Here is a 24,863-nt window from a genome sequence, read left to right as displayed (position 1 = left end):
TAGAATTCTAACCACATTGGAGGCCACCACTACATGGCTTCTTTTATCAGTGGCAACATACCCACCCCAGGTATTGATAATTAACATAGGGATGTTAAATATGGACTCTCATTGGGGGTATTAGGGCCATTAGAAATATATGATTGCCTAAATTATTTTAAAGACACACTTCACCTGTGGAGTCATATGAACTGTAATGTATCTCCTTGTTAATACGTTTTTTAAAAAATAAATATCTGTGCACAGGAAAAAAATACCTACTTCTGCTTCTCAGGAAACTCCTGAAGATTGTGTTCCACCAAAATGATGGCGTGAACTAAGGGAGAGAAAGCATGGAATACAAAAAACACGGACTCAAAGATTAAAAGAAATGTGAATGGAAGCACAGAGCAGAGCACAGAGCATAAGAAATGAATCCTTGAGAAACAGCAACCACCAGCTGACCAAAATTGTGCCCAAATTTCCAGCCCAGGTTCATATCACCTAGGTGGTCCCAAAACACAAAAGCTGAGAATTTACCTTAAATTGTCCAAACACCAGTTGCACCCTAGGTTTCTGACAGAAGCAAAGGCAAATTCTCTCTGAAAGAAAGTACCTTCTCCCTAGGCCTCAATTAATCTCCACAAATAATTTTTCAAGGACAATGAGTGGATCACATCCAATGTAGCCAAATACACAAGGAAGCCAGGCACCATGAGCAAGAAGCAATGGTAACACTCAGACAACATAAGTGTACATTAAAGACTTCATAAGGTGCAATTAACACAGCAAAACCACATATAAAATATATATTGACTATTTTCAAAGAAATATAAAAATAAAGGACCTCAAGGTAACAGGAGACTTTAAAAAGTAAAGGTGTCAGGAGTCCCTGAGACCCTCTGGGTGCAGGGCTTTGTTAGGAGGGCTTCCAGGACTCGCATGTGATCACAGCTAAGATTTATTTGAATGAAAGATAAAAAGCAAAGTCAGCAAAAGGAAATGGCACATGGGGTGAAGGAAGAAAGGCTGGGAGAAATGTGTTGACTTTTAGGAGGATTCTTTTTCTAGGCATTTGTGTGATGATTTTAACTTTAAAAAAAAGCATACTAATTAACTTTCAAGATGACTCAAAGGTGGGAAGGACTGCAGCAATGCTAAAGGGTGGCTTAGAGATGGATCCAAAACTTCATCTCATCTCCCACTAGCATTCCCTAAGGAAACGTTGTAATCTTAGTAAAAGCAAGACAGATCACCCTCCTGCCCATTTCCAACAATATTGCCAGAGGATCTGCAGCCTCTGTTTAGACAACAATGGATATTTTGTTGGTTATTTGCAGTAAAATTAAGTCCAGTGGTTAACAAATATAACCATAATAAAAATCTTGCACTTGGAATAAAAATTTCGTGGCAAAAATAAATGGAAGAGAATGTCCCAGTGGAAAATGCTGAGGGGCTCCAACCGAGTGTAAATGCTTCCTATCACCTTATTTTTCTCCATGGCAATTATAATCTAACACACTATATATTTTATTTTATTAATTGTATTTCGGTTCAGGTACAGCTTTTTAAAACAGGCACTGTTAGCCACTGTTACCAAGAATGTGAGGGGCTTGCAACTTTTATGGGAAAATTTTAAAGAGGGTTAACAGAAAAAAGGGGGAAGGGGAACCACGTAGGTGTTTTTAAACTATTTTAAAGACTACGGAGAAGGATGAAACTTTAATTAGGATGAAACAGAACCGTTCGTGGGTAAGAAGGACGCAAGTTTAACTCACTGTCAAGAACCTTGTAATAATTAAAGCCCTCAGAAAACTGAATTGTTGGACAGGCTGGTCTCACCCAAAGGTGCGCTATAAAATCTGATGTTCACCTAAGGCAGAAGCCACCTGGCAGGATGACAGGGGCCTTCTGATCACCAGTCAGCAGAAGCGTCTTGGGTTGGTAACTGGGAATACCCGCACAGTGAACAAGATTCTCTTCCCAAGCAATTGCACGGCAAATGAGCGTGCCCCTGATTGCCTGTCGGTCCTTGGAAGGATCAGGCAGCAGGCAGGCCAGGTGGCAAGAGGCTCCTGTTGTTGGCCGCACGCCCTTTTTTGGTATGAGGCCCCCTTGTCCAGGCCTTCTGCGCCCGGGAATTGGCAAGGATCGCCCACCTGGCTCCTCTCTCTTCTCCCCTCCGGCCTCCCGCCTTGTAGGCCAACCCCGCGGGCTGGGTTCCGGCGCGCTCCGGCCGCCGCTGCCCTGCCCTGGGCGCTGGGGGCGCACATGGCACACTGGGCGGTCGCGGCGCAAGGGCTGCGGGGCGGTCCCAGGGCGGTGGAGCGCGGCGGCCTGGAGGAAGCGCGGGGCCTGCCTGGGAGCGTTAAGGAAGTTGCCCAAAATGAGGAAGCGCCATGCACTGGGCGACTGAGGCGACTCCGGCGGCGGGAGCAGCGAGGAGGAGGGGGCTGCTCGGCGCGGCGCCCAGAGCTGCCCCCTAGTTCGCGCCAGTCCGGTTCCCGGAGACCCGCGCCCCGCCCTAGCCTCACCTGATACAGGTAGGTGTGGCCGCTTGCTCTCTCTGCTTGGGCAGTCGGGACGCACCTTTAGGCTTGGGAAGGCGGCGTGGAAGGGGAGAAGGCGCCGAGAGAGGGGAGGATGCGGCCCTTCCTCCTTGGCCCGCGCAAGGTCTGTGCGCCTATGCTAACCCAGACGGGTACGCCTAGGGCCCTCCTGCTTTGATAATCGGAGGGAACATTTGATAAAATTTTTCTATTGAAAACTAGTCAGTTGTGCCAGCTTTTCTCCTAAAACTAGTTAGTGCCTCTTGGGGTCCAGCTTTTGTACGGGGAGCCGGGCCCGTGGGTGGGGGCCTGTGCCGAGAAGCCAAAACTTCAGGTGCTGCCGCGAGCGCAGGAAGTGCGGAAGCGGCTGGGTCCTGGGAGACTTAGCTGGAGTCCGCAGGCACAAGAAACTCCGTGTCGGGGTCTCGGAAAGGACACATTTTCGTTTGGCCATTCACAGAATGCACTGGAAAATTCCACTGTATTTGTCGAAGTGACTCAATGTAGGGATGTTTATATGCCTGCAAAGATTTTATTCATACTTTTACTACAGAAAGAAAGAGCAGTTGCATAAAACCATGAAAGTTTCTGAACCACTACGAAAATGTAGCATCATTGCCCTTTTTTCCACATTTTCATGGTAAAATAACTTCATCAGCCAGTGAATGACTTGAAGAGCAGTGAAGTTTTGTGTAGTCAAATGTGAATTTGAGTTAAAGATATTTTTGGTCATATTATGGCTTCAAAACCTTAAACCCACCTAAATAACGATACAAAAGCGAATTTTTTTTTTTTTTTTGGTTTGTTTGAATATCAAGAACTAGCAAGACAATCATTGGAGAAGTTAGAGTTTCAGTCTTTTGGCTGTTTGAGGGGCAGTTGCTTGGGAAAGAGAATCTCATTCACGGTGCAGAGTCTTCCCACTCATTAACCCAAGACGTTCCCGACTGGTGATCAAAAGGCCCATGCCATCCTGCCAGGTGGCCTTTGGAAACAGGATTGCAGGTTATTTTAATGAGTTTGCTTGACTTGCCATAGATTCCCGTTTAACCCAAGTAAAACTGTTGACTGGAGATGTTCATTTTCTTAAACCCTGGAGGCATTTCAGTGTGTAATTAAGACTTGGAGATGTAATTTAAAGACTTGGAGATTCAAATTGTCACATCTGAATCTTCACGTTAAAAAAGAAAAATCATGGGATGATGGAGAATTCCTGAAAGAAATGGAATTGATTCTAGTATTTGTTTTCTTTGTTTTAGTAAGAACAAATTCATTGCTGTTACACAGGTGGCATTTTACTTAAATGCAATTTAATTCACTGATGTGCATATCACGTCTCCCTCTCCCTGCAAAAAAAAAAAAAAAAAAAAAAAGGCCAAACAGTGCCTGGATATGTTTGTCTTTGAGGTAAAAGGTTTAAATACTTGTAAAGTATTAGGTATTTTAAGTGAGAAATCTTGTCTACTAAAAATATTTTATCAAATTATTTTGTTCTGTCTGCATTGAACTTTTGATCTGTTTAGGGAAATTTTGCGCTAAAATAGAAACATTTATATTCTTTGTATTTGGAGTGCTTCAATATGTAGGATTTTGTAAATCATCTTAATAACCAGAATGTTTTTAATGTTTTAAGCCAAGGATAAAAGTGAGGTGTATATTTTAGCTCTTTATCTTTCCTGAGGGATGAAATTGTCAGAAAGATAATTTTATCCCTAGATTTGCATTTCAGAAATAAGTTACCTTAGCCTTCTTTAGGTTCATATTTAGTATTCTAAGTGCAGGTCTGATTTCTCTATTAAACCAAAGACTTCTTAGTAGGACATCACTTAGCACATAGCATATCCATAATCATTATCCAAAACCCTTGTGCCAAGATATGTTTTGGAATTCAGGGTTTTTGAGAATTTAGAATTCAAATTTAGAATCTGAATTTCAGCCTTGAGAAAGGCATTTCTCAGAATTTAGAAAGGTTTGCATACATACTGATGCCATATGTTACACACCACTCCAACACAGCCTGGGCAGCATCCTATAATCCCACATGTTAATATTTCTGCACAAACAGTGTGAAAAGTCTCACTAAGTGGAATAAAGAGAGGCTACAAATAGCCGTGTGTCAATGTCACTAAATGAGGTTCCCTATAAAACTCACCAAAAAACCTTGTTTTTCAGCAGTTTTTGGAGTTAGGGCTATGGGACTGATTCTGTATTAGATTCTGTCAAGCTACCGATTTCTTTTGAAAGCAAATTACATTTCTACTGCCCAACAACTCACACTTTCCAGTAATTAGATGGGTAGTTCCCCCCTTTCCAGGAAGCCTGAAATAGCAAGACTTTCCTGAATTTTCAGTGATAACAATCAAAATACAGATCCTCCAAGTGAGAATACGATGTTTCATCCTTACTGAGAGACTTTCCAACAGCAAAGTTTCTGACAGTCTGATTCTAGAGAAAGAAGGCAGTAGTTACTTAAAGAAGGGCTATTACCACCCTTCACAGCTACATGGCCTTGGAAGAAATACTGTTTCCTGTTCACTTTGCAGCTCATTCTATCTCTGTCTGTTATCTGTACCTAAGGAATGGCCGGGTACTTTGTACAATCTGAGCTAATTTTTGCTTTCTCAGCTTTTCACCAAATAGATTTTTTTTCCAACGGTTCCCTAACTCACCACCACCCTGCCCCCCAACACTTTCTTCCACTTCTGGATTGATTTAGCTGCAAATGAGTGGAGAGAAAATTAGGAAATTAGGCCTTTGGGTAAGAAATTTTTTAAAAATGTCTGCACACTGAACATTGCTTTTCTTTTACAGCAGTTGAAATCAAAAGGCAGAGTCTTAAAGAGAGATTGGAATTAAATTGTCTGACTTAATTATATCTTACCATCTTACTCTTCTACCTTGGAATTGAACAAGTTGGGTTTTCTTTTTTTTCCACTCAGAAAAAGAGAGTTTTTTTAAACTGAGGAATTGTAGGAAGATTTAAAAAAACTAGGCTGATTGGATTTTAAAGGAAAAATTTATTCATTCATTTTGACTTTATATTAGCAGGAAAGTTTTCTACTAGCTTATAATTTTGTCTGGCAAAATGTTAGCCTGCGTCGGTTTGAATTTTTTTTTTTTTTTACTTTAATAAGAGTTATGTAAGTTTTGCCCTATGAATCCTGAAAGGTGGTTGCATTGGAATCTTAAGTATAGTCAAATTTAGCCACTGCCAAAAATACCAGTAGAAGAAAGAATATTTAGTTTCTATTATAGTGGGTTTAACAACTCAAAAATGACTCTTTCTTGATTCTTTTATTTCTGGGAAACTGTGTATTTGTTTTGGTGGCTGCCAGAGGCTGATGATGGGAAGAGGAAGGTGAGGATGATTTAGAATATTGTTAACACCTCAGTTACTAAGGGGGATATACTGAAAGCTTTTATGATGGACAGTATCTGGTAAGCAGCATCCTCTGTCCTGGGGGTACCTGTCTCTGACCCTGGAGTCCTGGCTCCTGAAACTGGAGAAGGCAGTATCCCTTAGTGCTGTGCTGGAGCCCTGGAGGGGAGCACAGATGTGGGAGGACACTGGGCTTGCAGATTGGCATGCTGAGTGTCACATCTTTGATCTGAAGAGAGTCTGGGCAGGCAGCAGGATTGACAGGAGAGTGTAGGGCTGATGTCAGGGTCCATGAGGCTCAGGCCTGGATACAGTCAATGGGGGGAGTGTGGAAGGAAGGAAGAGGGCCAAGGGCCAAGTGTTAGGAAAAGTCACAATTTAAATATTGGTTTGTTTAGTTATACTCAGAATGGCTACAAAGAGCATTTGAATGTCCAACAGTTAACCTCCTACATTCCCACTCCATCTTTTTGTCTTGGTCAGCCCAACAAGTTATTAAATCTATCCGTTTTCTGTTCAGTTGTCATGGAAATTTTTTGGTGGGACCAGAGTTAATCTTTCTTTTTATTTAATTTCAATTTATAAGAATACCTTCCAATGCTCTAGTACTGCTCCCCAAAAGCAATCTTTTAATCTTTTTAGCTCTTTCTTCTAGAATTTTCTTTCTTATTTCCTGATGTTATGTTCACTTGCACTTTTTTTTTTTTTTTAATGTATCAGTTTTAGACAATGTCTCCTGACTTCCTACTCTGATAAATAAGTGCATGGCAGTCCTAGACTCTTATTACTCAGGATAATCTTTCTACAGTTTAGGGTTAAGATGCTATTTGGTGTTTGTTTACCTTGCTGTGGTTATATTTACTGCTAGAGCACAGTATATAATATAGTTCCATTTTCTTTCATTTACTCCATGTTGGTTTTCCTGGTGTAAACTCTTGTTTCATTTTTGTGTGTTCTCAGTTGGTCCTGTACCTGTTACAATTCTCTCCCCAGCTCTCTGACACAAAGCTAAACACCCCCCACTTGACTCAGTTTCCCACTGAGTCAAATATACCAAGCAACCTATCAGTTCCACTTCTCTCTTTTTCTGGAACCCTCCGCCTCCTTATGCCAGTCTGACGGTTTCTTTTCAGTCTTGCTACACACCTATTAATAACTGAAGCATATTTTGGGGAGTTGGTTAGCTAAATATATTTTCTGCAAGTTGCTGCCCTGTATACTTTTTGGAGTCTTAACATAACTCTTATCAACATTCATGTAGCTTTCAAATCCATTGTAAATCCATTGTCATAATTGTTGAAAACATTTTCCCCAAACTTTTGATTTCTATGGATATTTGCTCATTTATATAACTTGTTACTTTTTGTAACTTTTGGAACTTTTATAATTTCTCCCGTCAGGACATATTCTGAGTCATGCTTCGTGAAAGATTACTTTTAGCTCCAATTTAGCGGTCAGCAGCTACGTTTTAAATCAGTCTCAGTGTTACCTCTGTATTTGCTCTGACCCTGATGGTTTATTATCTGATTGATGGGAATATGTATTTTCCTGGGACTAGGGAATCCACAGGGCTTTAATCAGATGGCCAGCCTCAATTCCCTGGATTTCTGAAGTGGGTGCTGTGCAATTTTAAATGGTATTCCCGAGGAAGCTTTCCTTGTTGAAGTGAGTGAAATGAGAGACAGAATAAAGTTGAGTAAGCAGGGTAACTGTCGTGGGCTTGTTCAGAGCCGTTGTGCAGGTGTTGTGCATGGTCAGGACATACGTCACTGAACTCTTACACCCCTGTGGTCATAGGATGCATTCATTGGTTCTTGGAGCACCTTGGGGACCAGGACTTCCGAAGTCCACTTTGGGAAACACTGGGTAACCTGCTACCCCTTTACAAGATCCTCGGGCTTTGCTTAGGTGGAGGCAGAATACCTCTTAAATGCTAAGAGTATTTTTTTAAAATTAATTAATTTATTTTTTGGCTGTGTTGGGTCTTCGTTGCTGCGTGTGGGCTCTCTCTAGTTGCAGCGAGCAGGGGCTACTCTTCGTTGCAGTGTGCGGGCTTCTCATTGCGGTGGCTTCTCTTGTTGTGGAGCATGGGCCCTAGAGCGCATGAGCTTCAGTAGTTGTGGCGCTTGGGCTCAGTAGTTGTGGCTCACGGGCTCTAGAGCACAGGCTCAGTAGTTGTGGCGCATGGGCTTAGTTGCTCCCTGGCACGTGGGATCTTCCCAGACCAGGGCTCAAACCCGTGTCCCCTGCATTAGCAGGCAGATTCTTAACCACTGCACCACCAGGGAAGTTCCAAAATGCTAAGAGTATATGAATCACTTGATTGCCCTAATGCTTCAAAGTCACAGTCACTGAATATTTTTATCAACAGTGGTTGAGAGTAGGGGGGCTGAGGTCCCACTGGGTTCAAATCTCACTGTGTTTTCAAGCTACAGTTTTTAGTTTTTGTAGATGGAAGGATTACAGGGGATTTCACTGTGATGTACGGTGGAGATCATGCATGCAGTGCCCATACCTGGCCTGTGGTTAGAACTGGCATAACTGTCACAGTCTCTCCCAGGTGGGTGGCTCTGGGAGTCTGCGCCTGTAGTCTTGGCTGGAGGCTAATAAGAGTAGTCCCAAATAGGTCACAGATGAGTAAGTACTGTCTCTGAAGTTAGTTTCTCTGGCCTGCAAGATGGGAGAACTTTCTATCATTTTCTTTTTGAAAAGTGTTGAATTGCATAACTGATGTCTAAGTACATATCCATTGGTGAAGAATTCAGATATAACAGGCGACATTGAAGCCCTCCTTAACCACCACCCTCAGCCCCAGCCCATCCCCACTGAGAGAGGGCAACTTGGTGCATATTCTTCTAATCTTTCATCCTGTGCATTCATGCATGTGTATATATGTGTGTATTTTTAGACGATGTAGTGGTGGTGGTGGTGGTGGGGTGTGTGTGTGTGTGTGTGTGTGTGTGCCTTCTTAATACCAATATCATCCTGCAACTTTCTTTTTTGAATCAACAGTATTGGGGGAGCCCTTCCTATCAGTGATCATCGTGCTTTATTCCAGGGTGAAAAATGATTGTTTATTGCTAGACATTTAGGACTTTTTTCTAATTTTTGATACTGTAAACAAAGCTGCAGGGAATGCACTTTTTCTTTCATTCTTTCCCTCTGTTTTACCCTTTTCATTGCATTTCATGGAACTGACAGGTTAATTACTTTCTTAAGAAAGATCTTCAGCCCTGTCCATCCTGTTATTCAGGCCATCTATTGAGTCATTTATATTTTAGCAAGCACTGAAGGTAGTTAATTATTTATTTTTTAAGTGATACATTAGGCTCTTGCCTAATACTCTTTTTTTTTTTTTTCTAATATTTGTTTTTATTACTGGTTCCAGCGTAGATGTTCTCTTCTTGCTCCATGACCTCTGTCTTCTTTGGCACCTACTCATCTGTTTGCCCATTGGGTGCCTTCCTTTGTGCGGTTAGCTTTCCTGATGTGCTTGGTACTTCTAGGATGTATGCTGGTCTTGTTTTTGAGGTGCCCTACAAGTTAGTCTTTTAATGCTGTGTGTGTTGCATGGCCCTCTTGTAACCTGTCCCCCATGAGATGTGAGGAAGGTGAGACGTGAGCAGGGCAGGACGAGCCAGTAACCAATGGGGGGGGGGGCGGTGCAGGTGCTCTCTGTTCTTCATGGATGTGGCCATACCCTGCTTCTTCAAATGCACGTCTTTCCTACAGAGGGACTCCTGTTGCTCTTAAGGGTGCCAGCAGCTGAGGAGTTGGAGAGGGCTTGGCTGCCTGCCTGCTTCCCGCTCTGCTTCTCCCTCACCCCATCCCACCCAGGCTTTGTCATTTCCAAGGCACCACACCCTTGGCTCTTCACAGCCATCCCCAGCTGCCTGCACTTAGGCTGTGGTTTCTCTCTTCAGTTTGAGCCCATCTCGCTCTGCTTCCTTCAACGATAGCAGTAGTTTCCAGCCCACTAGTAATATGCCTCCTTTGCTCCCCAGCGTGGTTATGGATTTATATTCTATGTTATTTTCAATGCTGTTTCTTTTCTTTCTCTGCATTTATAGCTGCTGTATTTACTTGAAGGGCAAGTCCACCACTTCCTTTTTTCCTTTCTTTTTTTTTAGCAACACCAATCAGCTGATGGTCATAGCTGTGAAGGAAGTGACAGGGAGGAGGGAGAGGAGCTCTCTAGAGCAGGCATGAATGGCAGGCTTGGGGCTTCTTTGGCCTTCACTGTTGCCCTGAGAGCTGGGCCAGCCATCCTGTAGCTTAGGCAGGAAGTGTGTCCAAGGAGAGGGCTGCAGTGGTCAAGTCTGTACTGATTATTAGGAAATTGCTAGTCCCAAATCATAAGTTTCTTAGAAACATGTTTAAGGACACCAGAGATATTAGAGGGAGAAAGGATCTTGGAGAATGTCTAATTCAACCTGCTGGTAAGCAGTGAGGCCCAGAAAGGTAAAGTGACTTTCACTTATCCAGCTGCTAAGTGATGGTGCTGTGATTCGAAGCCGAAAACCCAGGTGTTTCTAATCCAGAACCAGAATTCCTATCCACTACTCCAATGAGGAGCAAAAAGGGACCTGCCATCATGCCTGGTGGTGAGAAGATTTCAAGTCCTATCAGTGGAGACAGGAGCCTGAGAAGGCAGCCGGAGGGCATAAGCCCAGTTTGACGTGTCGATTCACTCTTTTACCAGTAGTTTTAGAAAACTTATTATTATCTTTATAGCTTTGTGTTGAGAAATTAAGCAAATTCAGTAGGAATTGGACAAAAAAATCCTGAATCAATGACAGGTTAATATGAGAATATCTGATGTTTTTGCATACGTCTCCTTCCAACACAGATTGAGCTGACTTTCAAATTTACCACCCAAAGGGCACTAAAGTAATGTGAGAAGCTGGTTTAAAAGGACGCACCAAGCCTTTGTCTGCACATCAGGCCTGCATCTCTGTGGCTGTCCCCACACAGGACAGAATTGCTACTCTCTGCACACATTACTGTCCCTAGAGTTGGGGAGGGGACATACATGGGGTCCTGAAGGTTGGAATGGAGGAGATAAAGGAAAATTTCAAAAGTAGTTCTATTCCATGGTGGAAACACTTGTGATGCAGGTGGGATTTCAGTGGCTCAGTGAAAGAAAGGCAGCTTGACAACTGCAAAAAAAGATGCCTTCTAGAATGAAGATAGAAAAGTCATGTATGATTTCCCCGAAGGAGCCAATACCTGCAAAGATGTGTGCACGATATTCTTTCTAGATTATCCCTTCTAAGAAAACTCTGGGAACTGTCAGTATCCATTAATAGAGGAATGGTGTATTAGCTTGCTAGGGTCGCTGGAACAAAGTGCCACAGACATTTATCATGTCACAGTCCTGGAGGCTGGAAGTCTGAGATCAAGGTGGGCAGGGTTGGTTTCTCCTGAGGCCTCTGTCTTTGGCTTGTGGACATCATCTTCTCTCTGTATCTTCACATCTTCTTCCCTCTATTGCATGTGTCTGTGTCCTAATTTACCCTTTTTATAAGGACATCAATCATAGGGGATTAGGGCCTACCCTAATGACCTCATTTTAACTTACCCCTGTAAAGACCCTATTTCCAAGAAAAGTCCCATTCTGAGGTACTGGGGGTCTGGACTTCAACATATGAATTTGGGAGGGGAAACAGTTCCTCCCACAGCAGGTGGTTAAGTGGAGCCTGGTCTCTCCTCCCAAGTGGCCTTGCTGTGCTGCCATTGAGAGCACAAGAGAGCTCTCCGGTATCATGATGGAGAGATTTCTAAGCCAGCTGAAGTGAGCTTTGTGCACAGATGGTTATGGAACATGATGTACGTGGACACCACACACAAAACTAAGCAAATTAAAATGCTCAAGAAACAATTGTCCTTCCACCTTAGATTAGCATTATTTTTAAGAAAAGAAACCTATGAGACCCAGAGAAAAAAATGAAACATAAGAATGATGAGGAGAGACAAATTCTGTAAGATCTTAAGGCAAAACTGCAATGGAAAGTGGGGCAACAGACACAAATTTCACATGGAAATTAGTGCAAAGCAAGGGTGGCCTTTCCCATCAGTCAGGAAATGGAGCATGGGTTATCAATTAATGGTCTTGGGAAAACCAGCTGATAATTTGGGAAAAATAAAGCTTTGCTCTGTATACCAAAATAAGTTCCGAATTTAACAAAGAATAAAAATATAACAGTGCAATCATAAAAGTGCTAGAAGAAAACAGGTGAGTTTTAAAATAATTGTGGAGTGAAGGCCTTTATAAATATGGTAGGAAATATGGAGCCATAATAGAAAACAGTTGATAAGTATGGTTTTCTAAAATTGTAAGCAAGTCCTTATACAAATGAAAATATATATATAAATAAGTGAGGGAAAAAACCTATAAAATGTATTTATTTTCAAGGTCTGTGGTGAAGGACCAGTAGCCTTCATATGCAGTGAGTTCTTTCAAATCAATGAGAAAAATAAACACACTCCAATACAAAGATCAGTCAAGGACGCGAACAGGCAACTCAAAATGTAAATGAACCGAAAGCACACAAATATGCTTTGCCTCTGTGTAATCTTGCATTGATTTAAGGGTTTGCTGTGTGGTGAGGTGTGGGGAAAAGAGACACTCCCACAGGTCAGCACCAGCAGGGCAGTTGGGTAACGTCTTCTGAAATGTAAAGCGCACATGTGTTTTGATTCAACAATTTCACTTTTAGGAACTTATTGCACACATAACTTAACAAAGGTGGGGAAATATATGTGCATACAGTAATTCATTGCAACATTTTCTTTTGTAATAGCAAAGAAAGAAGGAAGGAAGGAAGGAAAGAAGGAAGGAAGGGGGGGAGAGACAGAGAGAGAGAGAGAAAGAAAATAAAGAAAGAAAGAGAAAAGGAAGGGAAATATGTATCATGCCTGGTTAAATAAACTATGGTATATCCATGCATTGGAATCATATGTGGCCTTTTTAAACATGTGGAATCTTGTAGACCAAAAAATAAAGATGTCCAAGTTATATTCAGTGAAACAGCAAAATGTAATATATTGCTATATTTTTAAAAACACATACATGCACATAGCCATGTAGGCTCTATTGGAATGTTATTTACTACATATAGATGCAAGTCTGCCTATACCGATGTGTGTGTGTAAATATGCAGAGAGATCCAGAAGCAAAGTTACCAAACTGTGAGTAGCAGTTGTCTGGGGAAGGCAGTAAGGGAATTGGTTTTGAGAAAAAAAGTGCAATGTACATTTTTACTCTGCATACAGATGTTTGCAGTGATCATGATAAAATGAGGTTTGCTTGGGGGTCTGGGGGCTAAGTAGGATGAGACCAGGAAAAGAACTAATTCAGCAACAAAGCATCAGTCATGGCTGTTGGGACCATTCTGTCTCCAAACAAGGCATTAGGCTTGGAGAGGTTGGGTGGTTTGCCCAGAGTTATACAGTCGAGGTTCTCAAGTGTGCCTGTGCACAGCCGTCACCCGAGCTTGTCTGGCCCACTGATGCCCAGCCTGCCTCCAAAGTTTCTGATGTGGTCTAATGTGTGACCTGCCTTTGGAAATTCATGATTAAGGCCTCCCCACCAAGTACAGCAGCCAAGGTTGAGTACCACTGGTTTAGAATGAGTTAATGGGATTGTATAGCACACAGGCACATCCTTCAAGCCTCATGCAATTTCCACCAAATTTGAATGTATTGGTACACTGGGTATAGTGGCAGCTGTGTGTGCCTTTGACTGTAGAGACTTTGGGCATATTAGCTGGTGCATCCCCACTTTGTGTGTGTGTGTGTGTGTGTGTGTGTGTGTGTGTGTGTGTGTGTGAGAGAGAGAGAGAGAAAGAGGGAGAGAGAGAGAGACTGAGAGAAGGAGAATGATTGAGAGAGAGAACTCCCATGTTTCTATGATGCAAACACTCCATTCCTTGGGAACGTGGATTCATAAAGTCTGGAGGCCTGTGGCAGTTACAGAGGCAGGCATTTGAGGGAGGATGTCAGCGTGTTCTCAGCACACTGCTGTGAGACTTGTGGGAGGTGAGCGCGTTGAAACAATTCTCAGAGAAAGAATGTGCGCACTGGTCTGATAGAAAAGCCACCAGTAACATTTTCTACCCAAGATAAACTGAATGATTTCCATCTCTCAGATTAGTTCTTAGTGTGACTCCAAGTCCACTGTACTTATCTTCTGTCATCTGCCTGTTTCATGTGAGATGGTTTTTCTCAAGAGAAGGACGTGAATGAACAGTCTCGCTGTGGGTGGAGAGCCAGGGCCTGGGTTTCTTGGTGTCTGTGACTTCTGGGCCTCGAAGCCTGCAGCAGATGGTGACAGAGGGGCCGCTCCCGCTATGGGCCATTTGGGGACAGTCTGTGGCTGGGCCTCCCGGTACTGACCCTGTCCGTCCAAGCACACACGTGGGAGCACCATGCAGCACTCACATGGGGAGACCCTGGGGCTCACCAAGGGCACCCACATCTATATTTTGTAATAAAACTTCTAGGACTGTAACCCATAAACATCCAGTTCTGAAAGCCCCTCTGGGGGCAGTGTGGGTGGCGGAAGCAGACCAGGCACACACCTCTGATGCTGTTACTGACCAGGATTCTTGGCCTCCTTAAGCAAAAGAAATTGATCAGAGGCCAGACAAGAAATTCAGGCAAGGCTTTATTGGGGCCCCTGCTGCAGCAAGGGGGAGCGGGAACAAGTTAACAGGTTCCCTTGCTTGCTCCCTGAGGTGGGGGGGTGAGCTGTTTCCTTATATGGGGTGACGGTAGGGGTAGGTCCGGGGGGTCAGGCCAGAGGGGTGACTTAGGTGGTCTGCCCACCCCTTTGGTGGTGCTGAGTGCAGGGGGCATGCGCAGTACCCTGCTTTTGCTCCCGATCCCCTGCTTTTGCTCCTGGCTCTTCAGAAGTGGCAGTTGGGGCTTCTTTGGTCTTTTTTGTACCTTCTTGTCCATAATTTGCCCCAACTGTACATGCACATGGTTATTTTTAGTCTCTTATAGTTTCTTTGTATTTTGTTCCTGGAGGAGACGTTTGTCCAGGTGTGAACATTGCAGCAAAGGGTCCCAGGTCCCGGGTCCCAGCCTGTCTCAATTCATCCTTCCTTGAAACTCCTTCAGCTCTGGCCACCTCATCTTCAAAACTAGGCCAGAAAGACCTGCCCCTGGGTGGTTGTGGCACCCAGAGACCCACTGTGCAGAGTGCCCATCAGAATGGCTTGCAAAGAGGTGCCCTGCAGAGCAGTCGTATTTGGGTACAGGAAGTCAAGGAGCTACGTAGCCTCTGGTTACCTGGGGATTGAAAAGGGGGTCTTCTGGGGACAAAACGATATTAGAAGACTTTATGGGAAGGTCACAGAAAGAGTGGCTCTGGCCCAAGTGTCATTTGACTCTGAAGCAAATGAGTGTCTATTCCCTGGCAGTACACCTGGGAACCCTCCTGGGTTTTAACAGGCAGCCCTTAGGGAGCGTGCTCTCCTGTCCCCAGTGATTGGACAAGGATACCTTGCTCAGGGGTTCCTGGCAGCACTCTCACCTGAAGTGCTAAAATGCTGTGTAACGTTATTTTGGCCCTTGTCATATATTTTTACAACATCCATTTGGAGACCATGCTGTGGACATTTTTGTGAGCTCTGTGCTCCCAGCATGGGGCCCACTGTGCATGTGTAGGTGCTCTTAAAGTCCCCTCCTTACATTTCAATATGTCACATAGGATTTGGATACAGTAAGCTAGATATTTGGAGTAAAATGTGTCTCTCGTTAATAGAAAGAAAACCTACAGCCCCAAGCTTGGCCCAAGTAGGAGAAACATCTGGAAGGGAGAAGTGTCTGGACCATACAGCTTGTTCCTCAGGGTGAATTTATAATATTCCCTTTGTCGACCTGCAATCCCATCACTTTGGTCCCAGGGAGGTGCTGCCTGCTGCTCCACCTCGGACACCTAGCCCAGGTGAGGACAGATGGCCTCTCTCCAGCTTCCCTGGCAAGGACCTAGAACTGTGCTGTTCAGAACATTGCCACCAGCCACATGTGGCCATTTACATTTCAAATACTTAAACTGAAATAAAATGTAAAAATCAGTTCTCAGTCACAATGGCCACATTTCAGGGGCCGCTAGCCACATGTGGCTGGTGGCTCTGTGTGGGACAAAGTAGAACAAACATCTCCATCATTGCAGTACGGTTTTGGGGACAGATTAACTACTCTGTGTTACACCTGAGCCCCACGCGATTCTTCCTGGGGAGTCAGGAGACACAAGCTTCTACCCCCTCCCACGTTTCCTAGCCCTTGGTACCACTGCGTGTGGATGATGCATCATTACACTTTTCCATGTGTGGACCCCGGTTGTCTCCCATTTCCTTAAGAGGCTCTGACCCTGGAAGGTGGTGGTGGCATCAGAATGCCCACATCCTTCAGATGAGACCCCAAGTCTTGTCCACAGGATCTGGCCTGGCTCTTTCATCCTCAACACAGTGACAGTCTCCTACTCACCACAACAGCTTCCACCAACACAGATACACAGCACACACCTACACGTGTGTGCACACGCACATGCAAACAAACCATGGCAGTCTGGGTAAGTGAGAGGTTACTTACTAATGAGTAACATAGGAAGGGAAATGGTTCCCAGTTGTTTTCTTGGAGCGGTCTAGTGGGAACCCAGCCTTGGAGAATACTAGGCTGCGGTTAAGCACCCTTTGATTCAGTATAGTTTCTGAAAGAATAAACTAGTTTTTTGTTCAAGAGGATTTAGAGGTAATGGAAAGAACTTTAGTACTGACTAATTTCTGTGCAGTAAAAAAAAAAAAAATCCAATGTCATTTTCTCAAAATATTTGGAATCCAAGGTTCTGTCCACTTTAAAATGAAGATTTGAAGAGAGAGTGTGCTCCTCGTCAAGACAAAATGAGGAAAATGCAGTGCTTACCACGTGACCATGTTCTGTTCTTGCAAATACAAGAAAACAAGACTCATTTCTGGAATGTGCATTTGAGAACTCCGAGGGCAGTGGCAGGGGTGAGGTGGGCTGAGACGCAGGTCATCCTGTGAGAGGCAGCACCCGAGGAGCCTGCAATGGGGAGGGGACAGGTGGAGGGGCCCACCGCAGGCAGGGAGACCCACTCCATCTGGGCGCCTGCCCCGTCCACTAGGCTCCATCTCTGCCTCATTCTCATCCTGGGTGGCGGGGGAGAGATGTGCCATTTGCCTGTCTCTGGAATTCCTGTGCTGCTCAGTTTCAGGAGAGATAAAACACCACAAGAGAAGCGGTTGGAAGGGTTTGCGAATTATAGAACTTCCTTTCATGATTCAGCCCGACATCAGGAAGTGGAGCAATACGTATGCTATTCCCAAGCTGACATGCCCCGGCCAATACGCATGCGTGATGGGCGAGGCGAGCACGGGCAAGATTCTTTTACCTGAATTACTGTGTTAGCAAAATAAGTACGTCTCAAAATCAGTGTGTGTGAGGAGGTTTTATTGAACTGAAAGTGGTTTCCTGAATGATGCCTTTCCTGTTTCTCCTTTAGAATTCTATGTAAAACTTTGAATTTTTTACTCTGCCCATCTTCCTCCATTCCATAACCCGTGCCGCTGCTCACTTCAGTGGTCAGCTCTGTTTGGATCAGTTTTGAACCTTCCATACAGAGGCAGTAATTCTAGAGCAGTGATTCTCAGTCCTGGCTGCTCATGAGAATCACCCAGAGAACTTAAAAAAAAAAAAAAAAAAAAAATTAGTGCTGTCGGGGCCCCAGCCCTGGAGGTTCTGAGTTAGTTTGGGCTAGGACCCTCTCACCAGTACTTCAAGTACCCTGGTGGTTGTCACCTGCAGCCAGGGTAGAGAATCACTGCTCTGGCCTAGAGCTTTGCTCTTGAACTTGCTGTTGAAAGCACTCTTCTGTGATTTTATGTGCATACCCAACACCTGGGGCAGCAGCCCAGGCCCTCAGACTTAGACACCCTAGGCTGCTGTGGGCCCCGAGTCTGCACAGATAAGAAGCATCTGGAGTGATTTTGAAGCCATCTTGGAGGTGTAATGGGCCTGCTTGGCCTTTGGACTCTTGGCAGAAGCGTTAAAGCCTTGCTACTTTTCACAATCCTCTTAGTCCATGTCCTGAAGTTGTGCTGCTTGTAGCCAGCCCTTAGCCCAGCTGGACCTTTTGTCTCTGGGCTGGACACTCTTGCCTCCTCTGGGGACCTCAGCCCTCTCTATGCTGGCTGGGAACATGGCCCAGGAGAAGTCTGAAGCCCAGTACTTTCCTTCCCTTTATAGGATCCTGGATAAGAGAATCCAGGAGAAAAGTCCTCTTTTATTTCTGGAAATTTACTTTATGACTCTAAACATCTCTTCCACTCCTTTATTTAAATTCTCTACTTCAGGAACGTCCATCTTGCATATTTTAGATCTCCTTTGTCCTTCTAGTCCTTTTCTGTTGAATTCTTTCACTCTTTGTTCATCTTCATTTCATTTTTCTCAGGCTACTCCATCCTGTCCACCACCTTCTTCACAGTGTTAATGTCTGCTCTCTTTTTGCTGTTTGAAATAATAGCCATCATTTCTTTCCTGCATTTTCCTCTGATCTCCAGCTTATTTCCCATGACTTTTCTTGCCTTCCCGTCTCATCCCCTGCCTTTCATGTCTCCATTTAGAGCTACTGTTTTTAACAGTGACTCTTCTGTGAAGTCCTTTGATTCCATGGCTATATGTGTGGTTGTGATTTCATCTGCCCCTTGGGAAGATTTTCTGGCCAATGTTCTTTGTGTGCTATTTGTTTCTCTTGTTGCTTCTCTCCTTTTATTCTTTTAGTGTAATTGTACAGATCCAGGGTAGGTTCCTCATCTTGGAAATGAATCATGTCAGGGAGCGGCCCAGCATGTGTTCTAGCCTAACAGAATATCTTCCTCATTTTAAGTAATGCTGTGTGTGTGTGTGTGTGTGTGTGTGTGTGTGTGTGTGTGTGAGTGTGTGTGTGTGAGAGAGAGAGAGTGGGGGGGAGAGAAAGAAAGAAAAAGAAAGAGAAAGAAAGGAAAGGAAGGAAGGAAGGAAGGAAGGAAATGAAAGAAAAAGAAAGAAAGAAAGAAAGAAAGAAAGAAAAAGAAAGAAGGAAAGAAAGAAGAAAGAAAGAAAGAAAGAAAAGAAAGAAAGAAAGAAAGAAAGAAAAGAAAAGAAAGAAAAGGAAGGAAGAATTGCTTAAACCTTTACTTCTTCCCATGGAGGCTGCTAGCCTCCTCTCTCCTCTCAGAATCTCCTCTCCACCCCTGGGCGGTGGCTGGCTTCCTCCGGCTCTATAGAAGCTACACATCTGCAGGCTTTGAGGTCTGCAGCAGCACCTCCGCTTCCTTGACCATCTTCCCTAAAAGTCTTCATGCTCCCAGGACAAGCCTTTGCTGCATTTTGTTGTTCCTCTTGGGTTGTTGCTCCGGGTGAGAGCGGTCTACTACTTCCATGACATTTCTCTTTCTTGTTCTTTTTGGGGGGTGATTTTAGAGAGAAGGGGGTTGTGACATCTTTACTCGGTCAACATCCAGGCTATCTGATATTTTGACATTCATCATACAGGACAACTTTAGCGTGTTTGGCATTTTTGTCAAACAACTAAGTTTCTACAGGAACAGTTAAGAACAAACAAACAGAAAACTTCAGAATGACCACAAAAGTTCACGTGGCACTCTTTGCTTCTGCCAGCCTCTCTGATCTACCTGGCCAACTGGGGCCGTTTTATTGGCTGGTTTCTTGATCTGTTCATTACGTTGATTCACTGGCCACCTTCCATGAGCCAGGGATGGTGGCAGGTGTTGAGGCTACAGCTGTAACCAATATCCTTCTCTGCACTCAAGGTGTTTACAGTCAAGTTGAAAGAAAGAGCAGGCCCAGCACCAGGACTTAATCAGACGTAACCTCATTTATTCTTCACAATAACCATTTAAAAAGTTCAGAAAAGAGCAATAACACTCATAATTAACAAACACTGCCAGTTTACCATTTTTGCATTTATTTCTTCTAAAGAAAGAACATCCCAAATAAAGTAGAACCCTTTTTATGGAGAGTAACTTGCTCAAGGCTGGAGAGCTGGTGAGCAGCAGGCCCCTCTAGGTACAAAGTCTGTTTATTCTTTTATTTACTTTGCTGCATTGCCTCGTGTACGAGGCATTGATTGTGCCGTGTTAGCTGTGCGGCTCATCTACAGCAAATATCAACACGTATGATAGTAAACCAGACGGATTTTTCTTATGCAATGGACTGATTTTTAGTAAATGTAAATAAAGCCTACATTTTTGAGAGTGCCAAGAAACATCTTGTTAGAGAGCGAAGCAAAGAAAGGGAAAGGTGGTTATCAGAAGCTGAGATGAATTGAGATGTGAAATTTCCAAATGTTAGTATCCCTTTACCCTTGTGTTGATTTTTACAGTAACTCATACTTTTTCATCTAGCTTGTGACCATTGAGGCCCCTTGTGAATATTCTAGAAGTCACTCAAAATGGATAAAGAATGAATCTAAGACTTATATTTAGCATTCTGCAGGTTCCATATTTGCAAATTCACCTACTCACCAAAATTTATTTGTAACCCCCAAATCAGTACCCATGGTGCTTTTGTAGTCCTTTGTGGACATGTGCAGAGCAGCAAATTACTTGAGTCACCCTACATGCGTGTTCCTAGCTGAGGCTGAACAAGGTGAAACTCTGCCTTCTAGCTTCAGCTCATCCTATAAACAGTGTCATTTTGGGGGTCAATTGAGTGGTACATTTTAATTTTTGTGCTTTTTGTTGGTGATTTTGCTGTTTAAAATGGCACAGTGCTGGGGATTCCCTGGTGGCGCAGTGGTTGAGAGTCCCCCTGCCGATGCAGGGGACACGGGTTCGTGCCCCGGTCCGGGAAGATCCCACATGCCGCGGAGCGGCTGGGCCCGTGAGCCACGGCCGCAGAGCCTGCGCGTCCGGAGCCTGTGCTCCGCAACGGGAGAGACCACAACAGTGAGAGGCCCGCGTACTGCAAAAAAAAAAATAATTAATTAATTAAAAAAAAATGGCACAGTGCTGAAGTGCTGTCTGGTGTCCTAAGGACAGGAAGGCTGTGTTGTACCTTATGGGTAAAATACATGTGTTAGATAAGCTTCATTTAGGCATGAATTATGGAGCTTTTGCTGTGAGTTCAGTGGTAATGAATCAAAAGTATATATTAAATAAGGTATCTTTAAACAGAAGCACACATAAAACAAGGTTATGTATTGATTGGTTGACAAAAATGTGACCTTAGGCTCTTTGGAACCTAGCTGTGTATTTCCCTTAGGAGCAAGGGTTCAATATTTGCTAATTCAGTGTTTGTGGCAACATTATAAAACATAATTATCACAAATAATGAGAAATGACTGTATTTTATTATTTTTTTGGTACAAATCAGGGAAATGATTTTTAACACCCAGTTAGATGTGACTGTTTTTATGAGACATATCTTTGAAAGAAAAGAACTATTTTAAAATCCAGTGAAAATCTCTTTGCCTTGCATTTTGTATTAGTTAATTAAATTAGCAGGTTCTTCTTGAGCTTCTACTGTGTGCCTGGCACTGTTCTGGTACCAGGAGGACATCGGTGAACAGGTCCAGAGGTCAGATCACAATCATCAGGATTAAAAGTCCTGACACTTCATCAACATGATTTTTGTTTAAATTTGGTAACAACCCTAGTGAGTTCTCAAAACAAGAGTCTGATTCTCACACGAGTGTTTTCTTATGAAAGAATAGTTTTTCATAGCAGTATTTTTAAGTAAATATCTTTCTCATAACCAGGGACTGATTTTATGGCAAGTTCCCTCCCAGCTGCACAGTTGGAGGCTCGTGATGAAATGCTGTAAAACACACACACCAGAAAGTCCTCGTGGCTCCCAGTATTCAGACCCCTAGGTCATCACAGGTCATATTGGCACTGGCTGACTCAGAAGGTTGTCAGGCAGAAACTGCTCTGTGCAGCAGGGCGACGGCAGGCATTTCCCTCCAGTGGGGTCTTTACTGCATCATACAGCTCAGGTGTAAAGAGCCAGGTCCACACCCGGAGCATGCCCAGGAAGCCAGCTATCTCTTTGAACAACACTCAAGACAGCCTAAAGGTCCCACTGGAAACAGGCCAAACCTTTGGTTTTTATTAGATATTTATAGTTCCTCCAGTCCAGATGCAATTTATAAAATTAAATGCTAATTAGCACGAGCAAAAGTGGTGTTGCCTAAATAGGTGGGCACCACATAGCCAATGGGAGAAGGGCATCCTCTGGTGGGGCAGAGCCTGTTCTTTAGGTGGGAGATGTTGAACCCAAGCAATTCTTGTGATAAAGGTCATATGCTCCTTGGAGGATAAAATGTTGGTCATTTTAGCAGTTGGAGGTTTCTGGGAACAAAATACTTTCAATGATGTCATAATAGAGAATGTTTTTTGTTTAAGGCTCTATGTTTTCAAAGTTTCTTGCACCTTATTCTTGATCCTCTCTATCACTTTATGTGCTAGGAGTGTGTTTGTGTCTAGGGTGTGTGGTCATCCCCACTTTTTCCACTAAGATCCGTAAAATACAGAGCGTCTTTGCTGATCATCGTTGCCCAGGGCTGCAGTTGATGTGCCTGAACATAATCATGGGCCCTCGTGTAGTCAGAGTGGTGGCTGATGGGGACAGGCTTCAAATTTGTCTTTAAAGCCCATATTATGGAACGTAAGTTTTATGCTCATTTTTTAATCTTTTTGCATGAAAAAAAGCTTACATGTTTATCATGAATATTTTCTCATATGCAGACACATGGAGAAAAGAGTGTAATGATCATGTGTATACTCATGACTTAGTTGTGGTAATATTTTTCCATATTTTTTTTTCTGAAGTGCCTTCCAAGTAAACTACAGATACTATAAAATTTCACCTCTAAACACTTTGATGTTCCTTTCTGAAAAAAGGCATGATATCCCCCCAACACAATTAGCATTAGGTGACATTTGTAATTATGGCATCACCCTAGCTGCAGAACCACAGAGACAGGTGAAGAGGAATGTGTGAACACACCATCCTGGGAGTGATTGGATAAGAAAATCTACGTAAGGAGGTCATTTCCAATAGTGAGGGTGTGCACTTAGTCGTCACCCTGCCTGCCACTAGGACACTTATCCTCATGGCCAACCCGGGGCATATACCAGGTGCCAGGCTACATGCTGTGAGCACTTCACGCAGGTTGGCAATGGAATCCCCACACTGCTCTTGGAGGTGGGTTTCACCAAGATTCTCGTCTTGCAAATGAGGGAAGCTGAGGCTCAGCTGCAACAGGTCCAGTGTTTGGACCCAGGGACTCTTGTCTTAAGCTGGGACTCATGAGCCTGTCACAGACCACCTCTCCACCCCATGTATGCAAGGCTTTCTGTGACTCTACAAGAGGGTTCTGCCTGAAATAAGGCACAGAAAATGCTGCTTGACCTTGCTTTTCAGGTGAAAGTGAAAAGTGAACATTGCTGTCAAAACACAAGGCCCTTAATTTTGCAGAGTTATTGTAGTTTTCTTGGTGTAGACCTCAAATATTGTTAAAGGTTGTGCAGAGGGAAAAAGAAGGGAATTAAGACAATAATGCCCACAACTTCTCTGTAATTTGGGAGAAGATTATGGTTTATTAATTAGCCAGGTAGAAAATAACACTGGTCAATATCTAAATGGGGCATATCAAGGTTTTCTAAATATATTGTATTTGGGGGAGTGTGAAAAACAAATATTTTTTTTCCTTCTGCATTCCAGACCTGCATGAAAAAGCAGAGACCTAATCATTTGAGGCAAAAGTAGTTTACGACTGTCTCAGAGCTCCTGAGGAGAAAATATGGAAAGGGTGTACACTGTGTGTCAGAGGATGTTGGGCTCTCTAGTGATTTGGAGTGAAATAGTGTGGAGTGGACTCAGGACCCCGGAGCACCTGTGGGCTGCCTTAGATTTGAGATGAGCAGTTGGGACGCCTGTCTGGATAAAACTACAATCACATCTCACTCACTCACTCATTCATTATTCATTTGACAAATGTTTATGGACCAGAAAATCACGTCTGAATCATTCTTTCATTCATTCATAAATTCATAGGTATGATGTGGTTATGGACCATCGATTATGGAGTAATCACATCTGGATCATTCATTCATTCTTTCTTCTGACAAATGCTTATGGACCATCTGTTATAGAGTAATCACATCTAATTACTCATTCATTTATTCATTCATCTGACAAATGTTTGTGGGCCATCTCTAATAGGATAAATACCAGGTAAGGGTGAAAGAAAAGAGACACCATCTTCCAGTTTCAGCTTCAACAAATAAAGAACTTAAAATAGGTGTTCTCACTTTTATTCTTAGAATAAGAAAAAATCTGGACTAATTGTGATTCAGTGATTCTTCTTAGACTATCAGAGAACTGAAGTCTTAGGGCAGATTGTCACCTAGAAGTCTGGAAGAGACAGGTGTATTTAGAAACACCAAAACCTGCTTACCTGGCCTGATGCTGCTGGAGCCCTAACCAGACAGGAACTCTTAAATGGTCACTTTGGTGAGGCCAAGTGTGGACTAGTTTGAGAGAGAGAAACTCCAATAGGTCACAGTCTCAGAAGCATCTCCACTTTCTTGGGCTTTACCTGTAGAAACCTTGTTTTAAGGGTACCTGGGTTATGTTCTACTGAGGTATGGTAAGACACAAAGACACAGAAATAACTGTCATGAAGATAGAAGTTTTTATATTCACATATCTCTAGAAATAGCAGGCACAGCATACCATGCTGGGCAACATGGGGAATCACCAGGTTTGGTCAGGAGGCAGAGGGAGAGGGGAAAATGTGGACAAGAGCCTTTGTTGTGGTTTCTGTGGGAAAGAACAGGTGAGGTAGGGTAAGTAGGCTTGGGATTGGCTAGTCTGAATGATTTCAGTGGGCCATGGTGCGTAGGGGCTGTCCCTAGTTG

General features: G+C 43.5%; 1 protein-coding gene across 3 annotated transcripts in view; it reads left to right on the top strand.

The window, feature by feature from the left end:
- The first annotated feature begins 2,335 nt into the window (after positions 1-2,335).
- Positions 2,336-24,863, top strand: part of SYK (spleen associated tyrosine kinase) — a 96,669-nt gene continuing 74,141 nt past the window's right edge. For 2 of the 3 annotated variants that reach the window (XM_019936291.3, XM_019936290.3), the window contains exon 1: positions 2,350-2,522. The gene's annotated coding sequence lies outside the window, so the exon portion shown is untranslated. Of the gene's footprint in view, positions 2,523-24,863 lie in introns of all 3 variants that reach the window. The other variant, XM_019936292.3, reaches the window with a different exon arrangement.

This window comes from Tursiops truncatus, chromosome 6, assembly GCF_011762595.2.
Source record: "Tursiops truncatus isolate mTurTru1 chromosome 6, mTurTru1.mat.Y, whole genome shotgun sequence".
NCBI classification, from domain to species: Eukaryota; Metazoa; Chordata; class Mammalia; order Artiodactyla; family Delphinidae; genus Tursiops; species Tursiops truncatus.
Note: the sequence above shows the minus strand (reverse complement) of the source record. Positions and strands in the feature narration are given on the sequence as shown.